This window comes from Helianthus annuus, chromosome 14 (genome assembly GCF_002127325.2).
Source record: "Helianthus annuus cultivar XRQ/B chromosome 14, HanXRQr2.0-SUNRISE, whole genome shotgun sequence".
NCBI classification, from domain to species: Eukaryota; Viridiplantae; Streptophyta; class Magnoliopsida; order Asterales; family Asteraceae; genus Helianthus; species Helianthus annuus.
In genome coordinates this window covers 25,623,852-25,645,083 of record NC_035446.2, presented here as the reverse complement: position 1 = coordinate 25,645,083, position 21,232 = coordinate 25,623,852, and the positions used below count along the sequence as shown (strand labels likewise).

General features: G+C 35.4%; 1 long non-coding RNA gene across 1 annotated transcript; it reads left to right on the top strand.

Moving 5' to 3' along the window:
- Positions 1-18,260: 18,260 nt before the first annotated feature.
- Positions 18,261-18,838, top strand: LOC110906564. The gene is made up of 3 exons (XR_004879071.1): positions 18,261-18,352; positions 18,450-18,533; positions 18,821-18,838. It is a non-coding gene; the product is annotated as an uncharacterized LOC110906564 (long non-coding RNA).
- The last annotated feature ends 2,394 nt before the right edge of the window (positions 18,839-21,232 follow it).

Sequence of the window (21,232 nt, the reverse complement as noted above, 5' to 3'; positions counted from 1 at the left end):
CCAAAGGAAATTCGCCAATTTTTGGGATTGGCAGGTTACTACAGGAGATTCATTAAGGATTTCTCTAAGATCGCGCAGCCTCTCACCCTACTAACGCAGAAAGGCGTTGTTTATCATTGGGGAAATGCACAAGAGTTAGCTTTTCAACATCTAAAGGATAGACTTTGTAGTGCACCTATCCTTTCACTGCCAGAGGGCACAGATGATTTTGTGGTTTACTGTGATGCATCAATTCAAGGTCTTGGTTGTGTATTGATGCAACGAGATAAAGTCATAGCCTACGCCTCACGACAACTTAAAGTTCACGAGAAGAACTACACGACACATGATTTAGAGCTGGGAGCTGTTGTTTTTGCACTTAAACTATGGCGGCATTACCTGTACGGAACCAAGTGCGCCATCTACACCGACCACAGAAGTTTAGAACACATATTCAAACAGAAGGAACTGAATATGCGGCAGCGACGATGGGTCGAGCTGCTGAATGATTACGAGTGCTCTATCAGGTATCACCCGGGCAAGGCCAATGTAGTGGCGGACGCCCTGAGTCGAAAGGACACTACGCCTAAGCGTGTAAGAGCTTTACAACTCACGATACATTCTAGTCTACCTTCGCAAATACGAGCTGCTCAGATAGAAGCACTGAAACCAGAAAACGTTAGAGCAGAAGCTCTACGCGGGTCAAGGCAACGCTTAGAACAGAAGGAAGACGGTGCTTATTATGTGACAGGACGCATCTGGGTCCCGCACTATGGCGATTTACGAGAACTTGTGATGGATGAAGCGCACAAATCCCGCTACTCGGTACACCCTGGTTCGGACAAGATGTACCACGATATTAGAACGACGTATTGGTGGCCTAGCATGAAGGCCCACATAGCAACTTACGTCAGCAAGTGTTTGACTTGTGCGCGAGTCAAGACGGAATATCAGAAACCTTCAGGCCTACTTCAGCAACCAGAGATACCACAATGGAAATGGGAGCAAATTTCCATGGATTTCGTTACTGGCTTACCTAGATCACAGCGCGGAAACGATACTATCTGGGTGATCGTGGATCGACTCACAAAATCCGCACACTTTTTGGCAATCAAGGAGACGGATAAGTTCTCCACTCTGGCGGAAATATACCTCAAGGAAGTTGTTTCGAGGCACGGAGTGCCCACTTCTATTATCTCTGATCGAGATGCACGTTTTACTTCGGAACTGTGGCAGGCAATGCACAAGTCTTTTGGCTCACGTTTAGATATGAGCACAGCATATCACCCACAGACGGACGGGCAGTCCGAGCGTACTATCCAAACACTAGAAGACATGCTTCGCGCTTGTGTAATCGACTTTGGCAACAGCTGGGAAAGGCATCTGCCACTCGTGGAATTTTCGTATAATAACAGCTACCACACCAGCATTAAAGCTGCTCCGTTTGAGGCATTGTACGGACGTAAATGCCGGTCACCCCTCTGTTGGGCAGAGGTGGGGGATAGTCAGATCACTGGTCCAGAACATGTGGTAGACACTACTGAGCGGATTGCTCAAATACGACAACGCATGGCGGCCGCTCGTGACCGTCAGAAGGCATACGCCGATAAGGGCAGGAAACCACTTGAGCTCCAGGTTGGGGAGCGGGTATTACTCAAAGTTTCACCCTGGAAGGGTGTGGTTCGTTTTGGTAAACGCGGCAAACTCAACCCACGATACGTTGGACCTTTCGAAATTCTTGAGAAAATAGGCAAGGTGGCCTACAGACTGAAATTACCAACAGAACTCGGTGCAGTTCACAACGTTTTCCATGTGTCGAATCTGAAGAAGTGTCTGTCAGATGAGACGCACGTAGTTCCTCTGAAGGAACTCACGATCGACGAACAGTTGAAATTCGTCGAAGAACCTGTCGAGATCACGGACCGGGATGTTAAGGTCCTCAAGAGCACTAGAATACCTCTTGTTCGAGTTCGTTGGAACTCACGTCGCGGCCCAGAGTTTACCTGGGAGCGCGAAGATCGGATGAAACAAAAGTATCCCCAACTGTTTGAGAACAGTACAAACGCTACTGAGGCTGAAGCTACGGAATTTCGGGACGAAATTCCAGATCAACGGGGGGTGGATGTGACACCCCAGGAAAACCGGGAAAACCTTACAACTTGACTAGCTTCCTCAGTGAGTGCCGTCAAATTTCGGGACGAAATTTCTTTCAACTTGGGGATGATGTGACAACCCGAAACCTAGAACCTTTCGTTGTAACTTGCTTGTACGTTATGTGACTAGTTAAAATGATAACGTGAATCTTTTTATGTGATAAGTGCTTTGTTACGCGTGTATTGTATATATATATATGTGTGTACGTGTTATATGTGAACCGAGAACCCGACACGAAACAACAAGGACCCGACTCGAGACCATGTGGTCTCGAGTGAACCGTAACCATTAGGCCGGTTTGGGCCTTTGGCCGGTTGGACCTTTGGGCCGAAAACACCCACTCGAAACCCATGAAGGGTGCACACTTGGAACTAGCCTATATATAAACCAACCTTAGTTAGTTTTTGCCATTTGTTGAACATTACACCCACACACTCTCCTACTTCTCTCTCTCACTAAAAAAAAAAAACTCTAGAACACAAACACTTCATCATTCTCGGATTTGGACTTGGATCGGCTCACACATACACCCGGTTGGAAGCTTTTCACACACCCTCGAAACCCATAACCGGTTAGTGTTCTTGATGCTTTGTTGAATGTTAGTATGTTCATGTTATGTCTAGGGTTTGAAGGTTAGATTGTTTATACATGAGAAATGATTTGCTACTTGTTAACAAGTGATGATATTGTATGTACAATGATGATAATCGGTTAACACATCTTCATGTAGAGTTGTGATATTTTGTGTTTAAAAGAAGTTTGAACCATTTATGTTGATATTCATGAAATCGGACTAGTTTATGATAATGGCAAAACTTAGTTAAAAATGTGTTGCTAGCAAGATGAATATTGATATCTAGTGTGGTGTTATAACTATTGTCCGAAAATGCATAGTATGGTTGAATGAAAATGTTATGATCTTGATGAATATGTGTTTGAATATGTGAAGAACACTTTGAATGATAGTTAAGAATATGAAAACCCTTGTGATTTTGATCCATCTTTGACTAGTAACCTGATTAGGAAAACTGTTAGTGGAATGCTATTGGTTATTTCCGGATTTGGGCCTGATTATACTGTACCATTAATCTGACTACATCTGCATCAACACGTGAACTTGAAAACGACAGCTTACCGACTCGCAATCACCCGTTGCGACTCGCAACCACAGCGTGATGACTCGAGACCACGCGGTTGCGACTCGCAACCATAACAGGACAAGCCGAAACCACAGGATACGAGTCCCGTTGCGACTCGAGACCTCAGCATGATGAACCGAAATCATGGTTGCGACACCGGTTGCGACTCGCAACCATCCATGATCAACACACAGCATGACTCGAGACCATGCTTGCGAGTCCGGTTGCGACTCGAGACCACACTTTGGGCCTTAGTTAGTGGGCCGGACTTATGAACTTCTGTGCTACTGTTGATGAGTTATTTGGGCCTGTTATCACGAGCCCAACTGTTTGGACTTTGAACTTGTGATTGACTGTTACCGGTGAACTGTGAACTGTTACTGATTATACGTGATTTCCATGCGTGTTGAACATTTGTACACTACTTGGTTCGAATCTGATTATACGTGATATCCGTGTTAGGACGTTATTGACTACTTGCGACTTGATTGACTTTCTGTGATTAACTGCCGAGCAAACCGAGGTGAGTTCACACCCTTTACAAAGCATGGGATTCCCTGGGTTGGGAACGGGGTTAAGGAACGTGGTTCCTCGTCTACCTTGGGTAGGACGTCAGTGGTTCAGGAATGTGATTCCTCGTCCGGATGGACGGATAAACGTACTAGACTAAAACTCTATCACGAAGTCCCTCCTTTTTGTATCGACTAATCGCCGGGCCAATGGCGAGCGGGTCATTAGTTAGATAGCGCTATTTAGGTCTGACAAGCCTCACACCGTGCCGCAGAGGACGGGCGTGAACTAATGGATCTGGGGCACGTCAATGATGATAGACATTGATGTTTTCAGGGCACATAAACATGACTACAGTCAGCAATCGATACGGTAACGAGTCTAGTATACACATGGGGTAGCCCCCACGGCTGGAGAGCCAGATGATGTACATGGGGTAGCCCCCACGGCCGAAATGCCTGATAACTACATGGGGTAGCCCCCACGGCCGGAGTGCCGGAGTAACTGGGAATGAACTGGTCACGTCTTTTTAAACTTTGGGGTAACCCCCACGGCAGGATGCCAGATAAAGTAAACTGTTTTCGAAACAACTAAAACGAACGCCCACCCGTGAACTCACTCAACTAGTTGTTGACTCGTTACTACATGCTTTGCAGGACCATAGGTACTCAGTGGGAGCTTGCATGGAGGAGGATCGTTGTGGGACAGGGATTGCTACAAGACTATGTTAAACTTGAAACTTTTGGAACTTATGTTATAACTTTAAACTTATGCTTCCGCTTGCAACTTAAACTTATTTGTTTTGGAACACCAATCGTGATGGTTAAACTTTTATAACTACTTATATGCTTGTTCAGTATGATTGGTGGCTGGATCCTGGTCAGTCACGCCTCCATGCGGTAGTACTCCGCAGGTGGGATTTTGGGGGTGTGACAATATCCACACGACCCGAACGAAAAAAAGTTCAAGAGGCAACACGAGGCCGCAAGAAAAGATGTGGAACGGGCGTTTGGTGTGTTAAAGTCGAAGTGGGGAATACTAAATCGTCCAATGCGTTCGAAAACGGTGAGAAAGATAAGGTCCATCGTGTATACGTGCCTTATTTTACACAACATGATTATAAAAGACGACGGAAGGGCGATAGCACCGGTTCATATTCAAGATCCTCCAGTGGAACCCGTCTTCGATGATACAGCCTATACGGAGCTCATTGACGAAGACACGCATTGGAGGCTAAAACACGATCTCGTTGAGCATCTCGGAAGTTTAGATTTGCCTCACCTTGAAGTTGATTCGGACGAGGAGTAGTTTGTTTTTATATTTTTCTAGGTTGAATGTATTTTTTTTTTCTAGTTCGAATGTTTTTTTTTAATTTAAAGAAATGTCTTTTATTTAATTTTTATTTTTATTATCTTTTTTTAATTTATAAAACATGCATTAGAAAAAAAAAAAAAAAAAACCAACTCCCCTAATAGGTGAGTGCCGCCATCAAAAAGGGGTATTAGGGGAGTGTATTAGGGGAGTTGACGTGGCACCATGTGATTGGTTACGTGTAAGATGGGGGACTCACCTATTAGGTGAGCACCCCTTACACCCTTATAACTTTTCCATTGAAGTTTGGAAAGTCAGAAACGACACCCCTCACCTTTAAAAATAAGATTAGTCACCTTTAAAAATAAGATTAGAGAAAGAATATGTAAGTTAGCCAATAAAAAAGAAACACAAAAACTAAAAGTCGTATTTTAAACAAGTCGATCGTTAACTTTGTAGACTTGCTTATCACTTTACGGGTCAAGTTATTCTACAAATGCTTCTAATTGTAAGAAGTGTAAGAAGGATTTATAGAGTGACAAGTGTCCAATAACCTAAAACTAAACCCACTACATCACCACCAAAAACCTAAACACCCACCCCCACCCCCACCCCCACCCCACCCCACCACCACCCAAAAACCTAACCCCCCCCCCCCCCCCCCCCCCGCAAAAAAAAAAAAAAAAAACTATACCTCACCAAAAAACCTAAACCCCCCCCACCCCCCAAAAACCTAAAAAAAGCCCTAACCTCCTCCCCCACCCCCCCCCCCCCAAAAAAAACCTAAAAAAACCTAACCCCCCACCCCCAAAAACCTAAAAAAATCTAAAAAAAAAAAACTAAACACCCACCCCCACCCCCACCCTCACCCAAAAACCTAAACCCCCACCCCCTACCCCCTCGGCAAAAAAAAAAAAAAATTATTTTTTAGGGTGGGTGATGGGGGGGTTGGGGTGGGGGTTTAGGTTTTTTGTGGTGGTTTTTTTTTTTTAGTGGGGTTTTTTTTGTGTAGTGGGTTTTTTTAGGTTATTGGACACTTGTCAATCAATAAATCTTTCTTACACTTCTTACAATTAGGATCCTTTGTATTTGATCCTAATCCATCACTTTACAATGCAAAATTTATCTAAATAACTTTTTCCGACAAAAGTTCGAGAGAGTATATCATCAAATAGATTACATAGCATCTTACAGTATATTTTAATCAATTAATAAGAAAATTCAAATAATAATAATAAAGTTTTGAATGACCTAATTTACATTTACATATCTTAGTCTAAAATGTTTAGACCATGGTCTGGGAATATGACCTTTTTGAAAGTCGTCTTAGAATCGATCCTTATATAAACCATATCATATTATTGTGTAGTTATAATTAAATAAAATATTTAATATCATAATAATGTGCATCTTTTTTACTATATATCCTAGCTTTTTTAAAGGAGTTTGTAGTCATGTAGATTATATTCGTCGTTTGATTGGTTTAGAGTTTATATATATTATTAACCACCTAAACTTGAGGATAAGAGCTGGTTCTCTTTCCACTCCACTCATAATTATCTAGAAAAAACAATTTTATTAGGATAATACAATCGGATTGAAATCATTTTATCTAATTACAGTATTTTTATTTACACCTTGAAGAATCCTCCTAAACATTAATATTGGATTAAAAATCTCATTCGTGGCGGAACTAAAAATTTTCACCCAGTTTGCAAAATCTTATCTATGTTAGCTTCAACTAGCTAGTTTACCATCACCAAAATATGAGGATTAGAAAACGATGAGGCAGGAATTGACAGATCGTTTGGATTTAAACTTGACAGGTAGTACTTTTTATGTGGAACAAGATTGCAAACAAAAAGCGTGCCTGTTCGTATGGAGAGAAGCGGCACGACGGATTCCTATGGCAGATGCATTGGGATCAAGGGGTATCCATGTACAAAATGATAGGTGCATTATGTGTGAGCACGATGCTGAGTCAGTGAACCACATTCTTTTGAATTGCACGGTGGAAGTTTGGCAGCAGCTGCACAATTGGATGAATGTGCCATGGGGACAGTGACAACCTACAGTTGAAGAGAAGCTGTAAAGTGTCAACGAGATGAATGTTTCAAAGAATCGAAAGTATATTATTTACGCAATTTACATTTTGACTATGTGGAGTATATGGAAAGCTAGAAACAGAAAAAGATTCGAAGGTGAAAATGTAAACAAACAGAGATTAGTGGAAGAAATCAAAGAAATTGCGTACGATTGCGCGGTGTGTCGGTCAAAGTTTAAAAACATAACATGGGAGGAGTGGCGTAGTTTCAACGTACAAATGTAAAAGTTTTGGTGAATGTATTTTTCTTCCTGGTGTAGTAAATGTAAATTGTATCCGGGTCGGTAACAGCTTGCTATGAGCTCAACTTCGGTTGGTAATATAAAAGTCCGCGTTATCTTTGAAAAAAGATATAATATAATTGTTAAGATTAAATACATTATAATGTGATTATCTTTATCATAATGAACAATTTTTTTCAGGATACTTAAATGAGTAAGAACAATTAATGAACGATACAGAATATCTCTTAGATTATGTATAGTGGTACACATAAATAATGCCTTCATCTTTGGGTGTTTTGTGACACGTGTCAGTCCAGTCAGTAAAGAGGCATATGGGGCGTTTTTTATAAATGGGTGTATTGGATAATGCCCAAAGCAATCATCACCCAATTATTTTTTTTTCAAATTAAAACTAATAATATTTTATTAATTAAATACAAATTAAATAAATAACAAAACACAAACACATAATACTACTCGTCTTAGTTTTCGTCTTCGCTTTCGCCATTCTCATCATCTTCGTCTTCCTTGTCATCCGATTCTTCCTCTCCCCCGTTTGGAATATGCCGAACCGACCACGCGTGTTCAACCAAACACAATTCAATACGACCCGTATAGGTCCAGCTAGCCGCCACACAAAAACCAACATTTGCAGATTTGACTTTTAACTTTTGTGTCTATACGACCTGTATAGACCTATACGACCCGTATTGAAAAAACAAAGTGTATGAATAAATATGAGGGTGTGCCAATAAATTTTCCCTTATAAATAGCATAATAATCCTACTCTCAATGACAACCCTTCTTTTACAAAAACATAAATACTATCGGTTGTTCACTTTGGTTATGGTTTGGAACCTCTAGGCAAACCCCCTTATCACCATGGGTACTTGTCAGGTTAGGTGATGACTTAAATATTCGAGTTGGTAGTCTTGTAATTAAATCATGACATGGGCTACTCACGAACTATTCGAGCTTGGCTTGAAAAATAGCTTCAGACAAGCAGAGCTTAAACAAGCTTAAGCCCGGGTCCAAGCCTATAAATAAGCTCTTTTAAGCATGAGCCTAAACGAAGCGATTATTTATATAATTTTTTATTAATATATTAAATATATATTTAAATAAAATAACTATTCATAAGGTTATGAAAAATAACTAAATTAGATTTAAAAATTATTATTATTAATAAAAACTAATTAATAAATAATAAGTGACCCGAACTCAAGCTTTAAAAACTTCCTACAAGCTGAACTCGAGCCTTAGAAATAAAGCTTGAACTAGCTCGAGCATTCATAAGTTAAACGAGCTCGAACTCGAGCCTATATAAGCTCGGACTCAGCTCAACTCCTTTGCACTCTAGGCTTGAAGTCCGCTTGTTTATATGAGGTTACACCATTTATGCAAACCTATGTAAACAAATTTGATTTAAAGAATTATTGGTTACCCTCTTCTAACCTTAACATCTAAAGTTAATCTCTACAACTTCGATTTAAAGAATTATTGGTTACCCTCTTCTAACCTTAACATCTAAAGTAAGAGTGATTGCATTCTAACTTTAGGATTATGGCCAGTTTCTAACGAACCCGTGGATATGGAAGACATAATTGAGTCGATTTTCTCAAATACTCCATGTTAGTTATTTTTTTGAACTTTACAAGTAAACGAACCATTAAACCCTTTTGTATTGTCTAAGAATATATGAGTTTGCACATAATGCTACTCCATCGATGGTGGACTTGCATGATGGAAAGAAAGGGAATAAGTAATTGCCTTTTTTGCCCTTGTGTAATATGCATTGTTTTAAAGACTAGATTTTGTGCCATTGATTATGTACTTGTAAATAATATGCACATGTCATAAAAAGGAAACTTTTTCATATAATTATTTTTTTAAGTATACAAATATGTCAACTCTTGGCTTTTGTTTTCGTTGATTTCTAAATCATCCAATTGAGAGTATATATCTTTTGAGGAAGCAAAAAGAATCATGCAAATGTTATTGAAATGATAATTTATTCAAAAGCTTAAGGGAATATCAACTTTTGATGCAATTTCGACTTAATTTAATTTTATTGAATTTGATTCAAGGTTTTGTGGTAATTTTGGTTCAACTAATTTTTTGTAAGACAATAATTAAACTTTGATTTTAACTAAAATAAGGTTTATAAGTTAGAAATAAGATTTTTAATCTATGAAACACAAGTTTTGTAATTGTGGACTTTGTTTCGTAACCCGACCTCTCTCAAATATAATTTGCAACTAAGGGTGTTTAAAAGTATCCGTATCCGAAAATCCGGATATCCGAATTTTTCAGATTCGGATTCGGATAGTGATTTTAAAATTTTCGGACATTTCGGATATCCGAAATATCCGAAAATTTAATTTTTATTTTTCGGATATCCGAATATCTGAAAATATCCGAAGTATCTGAAAACTTATATTCGGGTACCGAAACTATTCGAAATATCCAGTTCCGAAAATGAAAAAAAAATAATAGAAAAATAAAAATTAAATAAAAAGTTGGATGTTCGGATATCCGATTCACTATCCGATATCCGAATTTCGGATATCTGAAATTCCGGATACGGATTCGAATAGTGAAATCTGGTATCCGAAAAATTTCGGATATCCAAAATTCAGATATCCTAATTTTTTGATATCCGGTTTTGAACACCCCTATTTGCAACAATAAGAGATCCCTTGATTCAAAGCTTAACAACGCCATACTTTTAGGGCAATTTATTTGTGAAGCCATATATCGTTTATCGTAGGTTCATGCCTTAGTGGAGCATGTAGGCTAGCATAGTAACATGTGTAACTAAGGCAAGGTTTGTAACTTTGTATTGTGATTCAAGTGAATCTTTGGTGAGTATCAACATGTTTCTCTAATGTGTAACTTAAATAGTGACTAGTGAGTCCCAAGTAAAACTCGAATTCAAAGAGATCGAAGAGATTAACATGCCATAACAATAGAGGTAGAGAATACCGTAAAGAAATAAGAGTTGCATATGCTATGCAGTGAAATGTGTCGCTACCTAGATAACTCGATTCGTGGGTTCATACATGTTTGAAAGTGAATATTTGATATTAGTCTATGAACCCAATTTTTAAATGATGAGGGTGATAGATTTACAAGAAATTCCTATCTTAAATTACTAAAACTAGAGCTTTTCTTATTTTTAATAGCTAAAAAACAATAAAACCAAAAATAATTTTCCCTCACGATCATTTCTTAAAAAGGAAAAAATTGACGAGAAAGAGAGACTCAAAAAATGGAAAGCAACTGTTGAAACGTTATATTTCTTGGCACTCTGTCAGGCCGGTTTTCTTATTTTTTTTAACGACAAAAAAATACGTGTAAACCTACCCTATTTGGGGCTATATCTAAGGTTAACTCTTCAACCGTCATGAGACCGTGCCCCCACAATGCGCGGAAAATAGATGGAATATGTAAACCCTTGGCCCCCGTCAAGTTCGAACCCGAGAATAACATTCTAAGTGGTATTCTTATGAAAAACATTCTAAGTAGGTGGATTTAAGCCAATAAGGTAGTGGTGAAGTGGTTGGGGAAAAACTTGGTGTTCCTTATGACCCTGGTTCGACTCCCACTCTCCCCATTATTTTCTGCGGCATCCAGGTGAAGGGCGAATACGGGTGGCGTTGATTCGTCTTGGATGGGAGGCGAGATTTTAACGATTATTCCACTGTCGTGCCTTCGGGCAGGTGGAGGTCGGGTTTCCATGCATCTGGGAGAGCCAAGAGGCTGGTGGCGGTCGAGTAATCGACTTATCTAGCAGTCAATCCGGTGTTTCATTAGCGTATGCTTTGAGATTGATTTGCATTTCATACGAGATTTGGTGTTAGCTTAGAAGTTGCTATGCTCTATGCAAATTGTAGATATTCTAAGGGTTGTTTTTCTCACAATTTGACACATTTTGGTTCAAGTTTAACGTTTTTACGCACGTCTAACTTGAGGTGACATATTAGAACACTTGTGACTCATGGCATTATAGCTTAGTGGTATCTTGGGGGTGGGATAAGGCTTATGATCATTAGGTTATGGGTTCGATTCCCACAAAGGGGGGTTTTTCCCAGATTTATTGGGTTTCCTCCTGAATTGGTGTATAGGCATTATTGCCTAGTGGAGAAGGATATGATCGGGTGGTTCTGCTGGTGGCACGATGATACTCTAATGGTCCGTCAGTGATCCAAATTTATCGTTCAAAAAACATATTAGAACACTTCTGACTCTTGGTTCCTATTGTATTCATTAGAGCATTTACTTTTATTTTTTATTTATTTGTATCATTCCTATATTATTGTGTTTGTGTTTTTATATTCCAATAAGAGAAATAAGAACTTCCTTGACAAATAATCACAAATCAACTACAATTAGAATAACTTGGAGAAGCTCATCTTTGAGCTGCATCAAATGCTTTGTTTTTTAGTTAAATGTCATTTTAGTCCAACTGTTTGGGTTATTTTGTCAGTTTAGTCTAAAAGTTTGAAACATTGTCATTCTAGTTCAAATAGTTTCAAGCGTTGTCATTTTAGTCCACTTGTTAACTCCGTCCATTTTTTATGTTAGCTAGAAGGGTAATTCGATCATTTTATATGGTCAAATTGCCCTTTTAGTTAACATAATTACATTTAAAATGACCGAAATGCCCTTCTAGTTAACAAAATAAAGAGATTGAGTTAACCAAGTGGACTAAAATAACAACATTTAAAACTATTTAGACTAAAATGACAACATTTTAAACCTTTGGACTAAACTGACAGAAACTAGAATGGCATTTAACTCTTTATTTTATAAGCAGATAATGGTCCCGGATACAAATGAAAAATGATGTACAAATGTGTAGGTGTTCAAATGTATTAAATAATAAAAGAAATGTGAGATTGACCTTGGTGTGTGGCAATAAAGCAAGAGTTGTTGTAGACTTAGTGAGTTCTTGCTATTATACTCTTAGGGTGGAGGGTATAGTTAATTACTCTAGGGTGATTGAGTGAAATCCTACTCGATAATATTATACCATGTCAACTTCCCATTCCACTCAATCAAGGGGTATGGTTAATCACTCTAGGGTGATTGAGTTATAAATTTTTTGATTAGTTAATCTCTCCTCTCTCTCTCTCTCTCTCTCTCCTCCATCACTCCTCCACTTCGGTGAATACTCCACGATTTCTCACCCTCTCTTCTACTCAAATACCCTAACTCAATCAAGGGGTATGGTCACCGATCGGTGACACCCACTCAATCACCCACTCACCAAACATTATACCCCCACCCTTAGTATGGCTACAAACATTATTTTTGTATTCTGCCTTGCTAGATTATGGTTTGAACTTCGTATAAAAACATATATTATTTATCAGGATAAAAGTAACATATTTAAGCTGTTAAACAATCAAATGACAATTCTATCTATTTTAAATACCAAATAACCATAACTGATTTAAGTTATGTTTACCTTTCGCGTTGTCAAACTAGTCATAGAAACAAGAAAGATATTAAAGCTTCATAACGATATGATTTTACGATCCTCTAATTATGCATCATACGACACTACCAATCTTGTTTGTTTGACAAGAAGACAAAGAAACCATTAGCTGGCCGTTGAAGGTATGTGGACCTTTGAGTTCAACCTATGGATGAATGCAGCTAGCATGATATCATTTTGTAGTTATGCCCTTGAGCATGTGAATATACACCAAGTTGTCACAACAAAGCTGTATACAAAATGAGATACGGAGCAAGAACATTCACAAATTACTTTTAGTTTGTCGGTTTCTTGGACAAAGTGCAGAAGTTCGTGCATAGCAATTTTCGAAGTCGATGAATCAAGGTTTTGTTTTCAGTTGAATTGGATTTGTTATTAAAAAAGTGGTTGTGATGCAGCTTGTTGCATGCACGTTTACCATCCATTCTTATATAATTTTTTTTATTTTAAACATATCGAAATTGATCTTTAAAAAATTACCCAAAAATTCTCAGTCAAAGCAGAAGACAGAACTTATGCTATATTTTATCACTTCCTATTATTTATTGGAATAACAATTAATCTTATAACTTATTAAATCTTGATTTTATTTATTAATACACATTGATGATTTATTTTCATTGGGAATTTGTACTTTCATGGAGTCATACACTCATACAGTTATCACATGATTGTTAAAGAAACGGTGTCGTTTTATAAGGAGAAGAGGATAAACTGTCGAGTAATTGGGTCCGGTATTAAAAGCGGTCCAATACGGACAAATTTACACTCATTTAATTATTTAAATACTATTTCTGTCATTTTTCGGAAAGTCCACTCTTTATCAAACATTAACCAATCAGAATCATGACACGTGTCATGGGTGTTTCGGCTTCGACAAATCTAATTACTCCGCTTTGTCGTTGTACCAGAAGACCTCTATGTTTACCTACCAAGTAGTCAACGACTCTCCTTCATATAATTAATATAAGTGTCACAATGGTATGATTATATTTTTGATGAAACAAGTCTATAAGAGATTGAACTAGAATTCGACAAGCTACAATAGAGACTAGAAAATTGGTTGTTTGAACAACGATTATAAACTAAAGAACAAGACATAAACATAGATTGATGATATTATAGAACTAGTGATGATGGACGATATACTTGAATAGGATATGAGAGGCACTTTTTTAGTTCATATGTAGTGGTCAAGCTCTATAAAAATAAAAAGGGTTATATGACAAATGATAAAATATGTAAGAGAATAACGTTATATAACTTAACTGTGTAACGGAAAAAGGGGTTATATAACATTTATGTATATATATGTGTGAGAGAAATTATAGATATATATGTATGTATATATATGTGCGCGTGAGAGAAACAAAAACAATTAAACACTTTGACAATTTTCAATTGCCCTCCTTAGAAAAAATATTATGAATTTATAAAAAAAAAATTATACACTGATTATATTGAATATATAAGTACATAACACAATTTGTATAATTATGTTTTAACGACTTATTCACTTTACTTAACCCAATCTACAATTTAATTTTATTAATCCGACTACCCAAGCCCAAACCCAACCCAACCCAAACATTTATCCTTTTTTTATTGGTTGTTTTTTGTTATTTTATGTGGTGGTTAGGAGAAAATATAGATGTGTAAGGGATTGATCTTTTTATGTTTTTTTTAGTTGTCCTAGACTTGTATTTTAAGCTTTGTTTGTTTAAATGATTACTAATCAACATTTAAAACTAGCGCTTGAATGTTTGAAAATTAAAATTGAAAATTATGGACTATATAGTATTGGTTGAACATAATTATTTATTTTGTTTAAGTGTTATATTTGATAAGAATCATGCATAAAGAAGTTATGACGCGATTTCTCAAGAGTAAAAGGGTTGGACCATTTTTTTTGTCGGATTCTTCTAATTAAAGAACAAATTATGTCTTAGATAAAAAAAATTTTGTTGTTTTATTTAATGATTAGGAGAAATAGAAGTAGGTAGCATATGAACTTTAATGGTTTTTTGTTGTTAATTTACTTACTTATGAAAGTTTTTTATGTTACTTGAAACTTTGTTTGTTAATGTGGTAGGAAGTTAGAAAATAAGGTTTGTTTGTTTGAAAATTGAAATTGACCCAACCCGACCCGATCTGATACGACTCGCAAAACTTTGTTTGTTTATGTTTACTGGTCTTACATGACCCGACCCGATCTGACCCGCTATGAACCGATTTTTTTTTATATAGCTAGGGGCCTAAATTCTTTAATTTTTTTCCGCATCCCCAGGGAAAAATTCCTGAGTTCAGCACTGCCCCCTCATAACGCCGGACAGGGCGGTGTTCCGGGGCGCCATGAGGCATTATGACGCAATATGACACTGTATAACCCCCCACTACGGATGATTGTGGTTGGAATTACATGTCTTGAACAAGAGATTAGGAGAGATCGTTCTTCACAGCTAAACGATGATTGAGACTTGATGAGAGACATGCGTGATTTGAGGAGAGATAGATGGAATTGGAAGATTGATTTAAGTATTCCCTTTTATACCATTGAAGCCACCAATATTTCCAAATACTCACTCATAGGGGGTTGATTATCTAGGATATTTAACAAAATAAAACACAGTTATTCAACCATTTAGCAAAGGATTATGTATCAAAGTATACGTATAAGAGTATTTTGTTGTGCAAAGTGTAGGAAAAGATATGAATATTTGATCAAATAATTTAATTGTTGAGATTAAATGGTCCCTCAAATCAGTAGCGGAACCAGAAACTTTAAACTGGAGGGTCAATATATACATACACACATTCACTAGTGTATAATAATAATAATAATAATAATAATAATAATAATAATAATAATAATAATAATAATAATAATAAAGAACTTGTAAAAAATAAAAGAACGAAAAATTTAAAAAATCTTGATACGTTTTAAACGAAATTAAATAAACAGATTAAGGGAAAATTAATAAATAGTAGACATTCTATTAAAACCAAAGAAGGACAATTTTTATAATAATAATAATAATAATAATAATAATAATAATAATAATAATAATAATAATAATAATAATTATTATTATTATTATTATTATTATTATTATTATTATTATTATTATTATTATTATTATTACACTTTGAAAAGAAAGATCTCACAGTATTACCAGGTGTTGACTACTAGTAGACCTTAGACTTTTTTTACTACATAGCTATACTAGCCTATATTCCGTGTGACACACGGGTTTAAAAAATACAATTAATAACCTATTATTTAATATGATCTTTTATATCTTAACAATCAAAATAACATCTAAGAGCATTGACATTCGTGCCTTTATATTCATTTAGATAATTTAATATAAAATTTATTTTTCTCTAAATTATCTTTAGTTTTAAATAACGTATCACGTCCATCTCTATATCTATATCTTGATCTAACTCACAAACACTAATTTTATTATTTATTTCTCTTTCCTACAGACTCACAATCCAAAATATAGTTTATTGTATTTTTCTTCGTTTTAACCGTACACTCTCATCACACTAAAACTTTTTAACTTTTATTTTTCAAACCATATGGCTAAAGCTTTACTCAACCCTATTTTGCGAAGTTGGAATTCAAGTTACCAACATAGGGTTTAGTGAAACTCTAGCCATATTATTTGGAAAGTAAAAGTAAAAAAACCATATATTATATATTTGCAAAAGATATTTTTTTATATGATGTCTTTATTAGAAATTATAACACTTCTTTTTTATTTTTGTTAGGAGAAACATAAAAAAAGGATCACATTATTCAAAACACACCCGTCTCTCACTACACTCGCTTCCCCCTCGGTTTCTTCAACACTCCCACACTCTCAATTCTCTCTGCGTTTCTTATCTTCAACATCAACACAAACCCTAAAATCTCAGAATTCCGCCTCTTCTTCAACATCCACAGACGCGATTTCACGATTTCACTCACGAAAAGGATATACACTAACAGTTATCAGAAATCACAGCATTCGGTAAAAAATTTTGAACTTATTTCTTGCTTTTTCACAGATTTCGTAGTTTTATTTCTTTAATAATGTTAAATAATGAGAATCTAAGTGTCGGAAAACAAAATAACGATGACCAGAAGTGCAGTCGTTTGTGTTTCATTTTTTTTTTTGACTTGTTTTTCTATCTAAGTAATGTTTACATTATGTTTTGTTTTTCATTAAACCCTAAAACGTTGATACTGATCAAACCCGAAATGTTTTGTTAGTGCTAGTTGATTTTCATTTTAAACCCTAAAACAGAGATTTTGATTGTTTGTGCTTGATTAATGCCCTGGTTATTTAGAATTTTGACACTTTTTGGTATTTGATATAACATTTCTGGTGATAATGATGGTTTTTAGGGCTATGATTGATAAGGGTGATGTTTTTATGCTAAATTTTCATCGTGATGTTTCTATGAACTGTTATATGAATCTTCAAGGTCGTTGTTGATTTTCTTTACTTCAAACCATAAAACGGAGATTTTGATATATGTTCTTTCAAACCTTTAAGTTATGCTTTAGTGTGTTATTTGAAAATTCTTATGCTAGTGTATTTACCTTCCTAATTGTAAGTATCTATTTCATTCTGTGCAGATATGGATTCAACAAAAAACGCTCATTCATTCCTAGCATTTCTTGATAATGAAGAGCATATCTTAATGGTAATTTTTTTTAATTTCGTTGCCCTGTTATATTAATATTTGAGGTTATCATTTGACAAGTTTCTTATTGCTTTATTAGGAGATACCAAGTGATTTTGCAAAAAATATGTGGGGCGAAAAAATACCATATTATCAAACTGTTGAAATAAGAGATGGTGAAAAACTGAGAAAGATGCGTATTAGAAAAAAAAATGATGGGCCGGTGTTTACAGATGGGTGGATGTTGTTAGTTAAAGAACATCAATTGAAATACAAAGATGGGGTACTGATCACAGCAGTTGGGAAGTTGAACTTTGAAGTTTTGTGTTTTAAAGATTTGGTATGTCAGAACAGGTATATTACAGCACAAGTTGAATCCGAATATGGAAATTGTGTAAGTGAATTCATATTATTTCAGCACTCATTTTCAACAAATTTGTAATTTTTTGAAATTGTATAGTAATAATTTGTTCAATTTCTTTTATAGGTAATGCCAGATAAATTTTATCCTGACTTTTACGGCAACAATTTAAAAGGTGGAATGGCGAAGGTTTATTTTGGAGAAAGATTTTGGAACGTAAGACTGGAAGGAGGCTCGAACGGTGGTTATTTCACCGATGGATGGCGTAAGGTGGTTGAAGAGGTCCCTATAGACAAATATTATTTCTTTGTTTTTACCAGCCTGGATTTATTAAGCTTTGATGTTTCCGTATTCGATCCTGACACCGGAACAGAAGTTTTTCTAAAAAAGGTTGACTGGTTGTTTTAAAAAGTATATATCGAAACATATTAATTAAAACTGTTAATAATTATACTGATTTTTTTCTGAGGTTTTTTATATTTTCTAGTCTACTGCGGATGATGATATGATAGTTGAACAAAAGTTGCCGGCTGATGTGTGTGAAGATGATCTGGAAGGAAATCAAAAACATGTAAGTATTCAGCTTGTTCATTTTGAAAGTGTTTTATATGTTTAACAATTTCTAATATATTTTTTTGAATTATTATTTAACTTTTACGTCTTCATGCTTTATTAGACAAAGATAACTCCAAAAGTGTTTGATATGTTTAACATTAATGAATTTATTTATTAGAATTATTATTAAACTTTTACATAATCATGTTTTGGTAAGAAAGAATGAAAGTACAAAACATTCTTTGTTTATTTCAATTATTATTTAACTTTTACATATTTATATTTATTGTTTTTATTGTGAAGGTTAAAGGCAAGTCCAAAGTATATGAAACTCAGGTATTTAAAACCAAAAATGAATACCGCTCAACTCACTTATCGTTATATATTTCATAGTAACATGTTTATTTAGAAGTTGTTACTTATTTGTGTTACTTTTGATACAGACACAACGAAATCTTCGGAGCAGAATTAAAAGAGTTGATGCAGCAGCAAGCACTGGTTCTCTGGTCTTGAAATCCACAGAAACGGTAGAAAACCAAATTGATAATTTTTGGACATTTACGGTTTATATTTTATAGTAACAAATTTTTAAAAAAGTTAATAATTATTTGTGTTACTTTTGGTACAGACAAAAAGAAATCTTCGAAGCAGGATTAAAAAGGTTGATGAAGCGCCAATGACGGGTTCTCCAGTCTTGAAATCCACAAACCTGGTACAACAACAAATTGTAACTTTTTTGGAAATTTTTTTTTCTTTACATAGTTCATATATCTTAATTATGTAGTGGTTTTCGTTCAATATGGTTTCTGCAATAAATGGGTTTGGGTTTAAATTGTTTGCTAAAAATATAGCCACTATTTGTTTGGTTATAATATAGGCGTTCTTTCTTAATTGATAAAATAGTGGTTTGTTCATTTCTTTTTGGTGATAATACATGCTTTATTTGTTTCATGATAATATAGTCATTTGTTCATTTGGTTTCGTGATAATATAGGTGTAATTCGCTTCATGATAATATACTCATTTGCTCCTTTTGATTTGATGATAACTTAGGAATTATGTGTTTCATAACAATATAGCTGATAGTATTGTTTTGCATGATTATATAGTCTCAGCTTCCTTTCGTGATAAAATTGTTTTTAGTGATAATAGAGTGTCGTGTAGGGGTCTTCAAAATTAGTGGAGGAACTTGTAAACATCCTAACAACAAAGTAGTAATTTTATTTGTCTCATCTTTATTTGTGTGTGTTTACGAAATCGGATATCCGAACTTCGGAAATCCAAACTTTCGGATACGGTTTCGGATAGTGATATTGAGTATCCGAAATATTCGGATAGCCGGTTTTGAACACTCGTGTTTGTTTCGTGATAATATATAATCTCTATAATATATATCTAGAATATGTTCAAGTTAATTCAATTATGTTCAGAAGAAGCGCAAGAAGACACTTCAAAAACTTAACCCACAATCACCGGTTTTGAACTTCAAAAGAATTGCGGAACACAGAATTGTAAGATTTTGTAGATTTTTTTGTGTTTCTTTCTTCAACTTTTTATCCAAAGGATATATTTAATCATGACTGTAATATGTTGTATTTTTCAGCGACTACCACCAAAAATGTCATCTGTGTTGGACTTATCTCCTGCTAATCTCAAAGAAGTCAGTGTTCAAAACCGGACAGGTGAAGTCAACTTTATAATGACCAGATCGGAAAAACACCGCAAAGGGTTCCGGTATGCATTTGTTGGATGGTCGAATTACTTGAAGGCTTGGAACATCAAAATGGGAGCAGAACTGTTTTTTGAGTTCAACAACTCAAGCAAGGTCTTGACACTGACAAGGGTTGTGGAGAAGCGTGGTGTTAAGAAGAAAAAATTGCGTGCATGAATCGGAAGTCTACTTTTCGTTGTGGTGGTTTTTATAAACAATATATATGCTAATTTCTTTTGTTGGGCTTTAGAGTCCTACTTCGTCTAGAAAAACTTGGGGCTAAATTAGACAGCTTTTCGTTTATTTTGGGTTGGGCTTTTATGTAAATCAAGGTTAACAGGTACTTAGGTACATGCATGGTTGGTTGTTATTTTTGGGTATAATAACTTGACTAATTTTGATATTATGTCTTACGTTTAATGGTAATACACAGTTGACGTGTGACGCACGGGTTTAAAATTTACAATTAATAACCTATTATTCAATATCAGGTTTTATATCTTAACAATCAAAATAACATCTAAGAGCATTGACATTGATGCCTTCATGTTCATTTATATAATTTCATCAAAATATTTGTTTTTCTCTAAATTATCTTAGCTTTTAAAAAACCTATCACGTCCATCTCTATATGTACATCTTTATCTAACACAAAAACACAAATTTTATTATTTATTTCTCTTTGTTACACACTCACAACAAAAAATATAGTTGATGGATATGAGCCTCTAAATATACAGGTTTACTTTAACGTCTTCACAAATTCTCTATTATAGAGATATCAATGTAATGGTATTTTTGTTGTTACTTTAAATTTAAATTACATATGATATTTTATATAGACTACTCAACTTATCATTATATTACATTTTAAAAAATGGCAATAAATGAAAATAACGATAATAATATTCATACAATATACTAACGTGTCTGACTTAAACTAAACATAAAGCGACATACACGTACACTTCACTGTTACTGAACACATGATATTTATATTTACA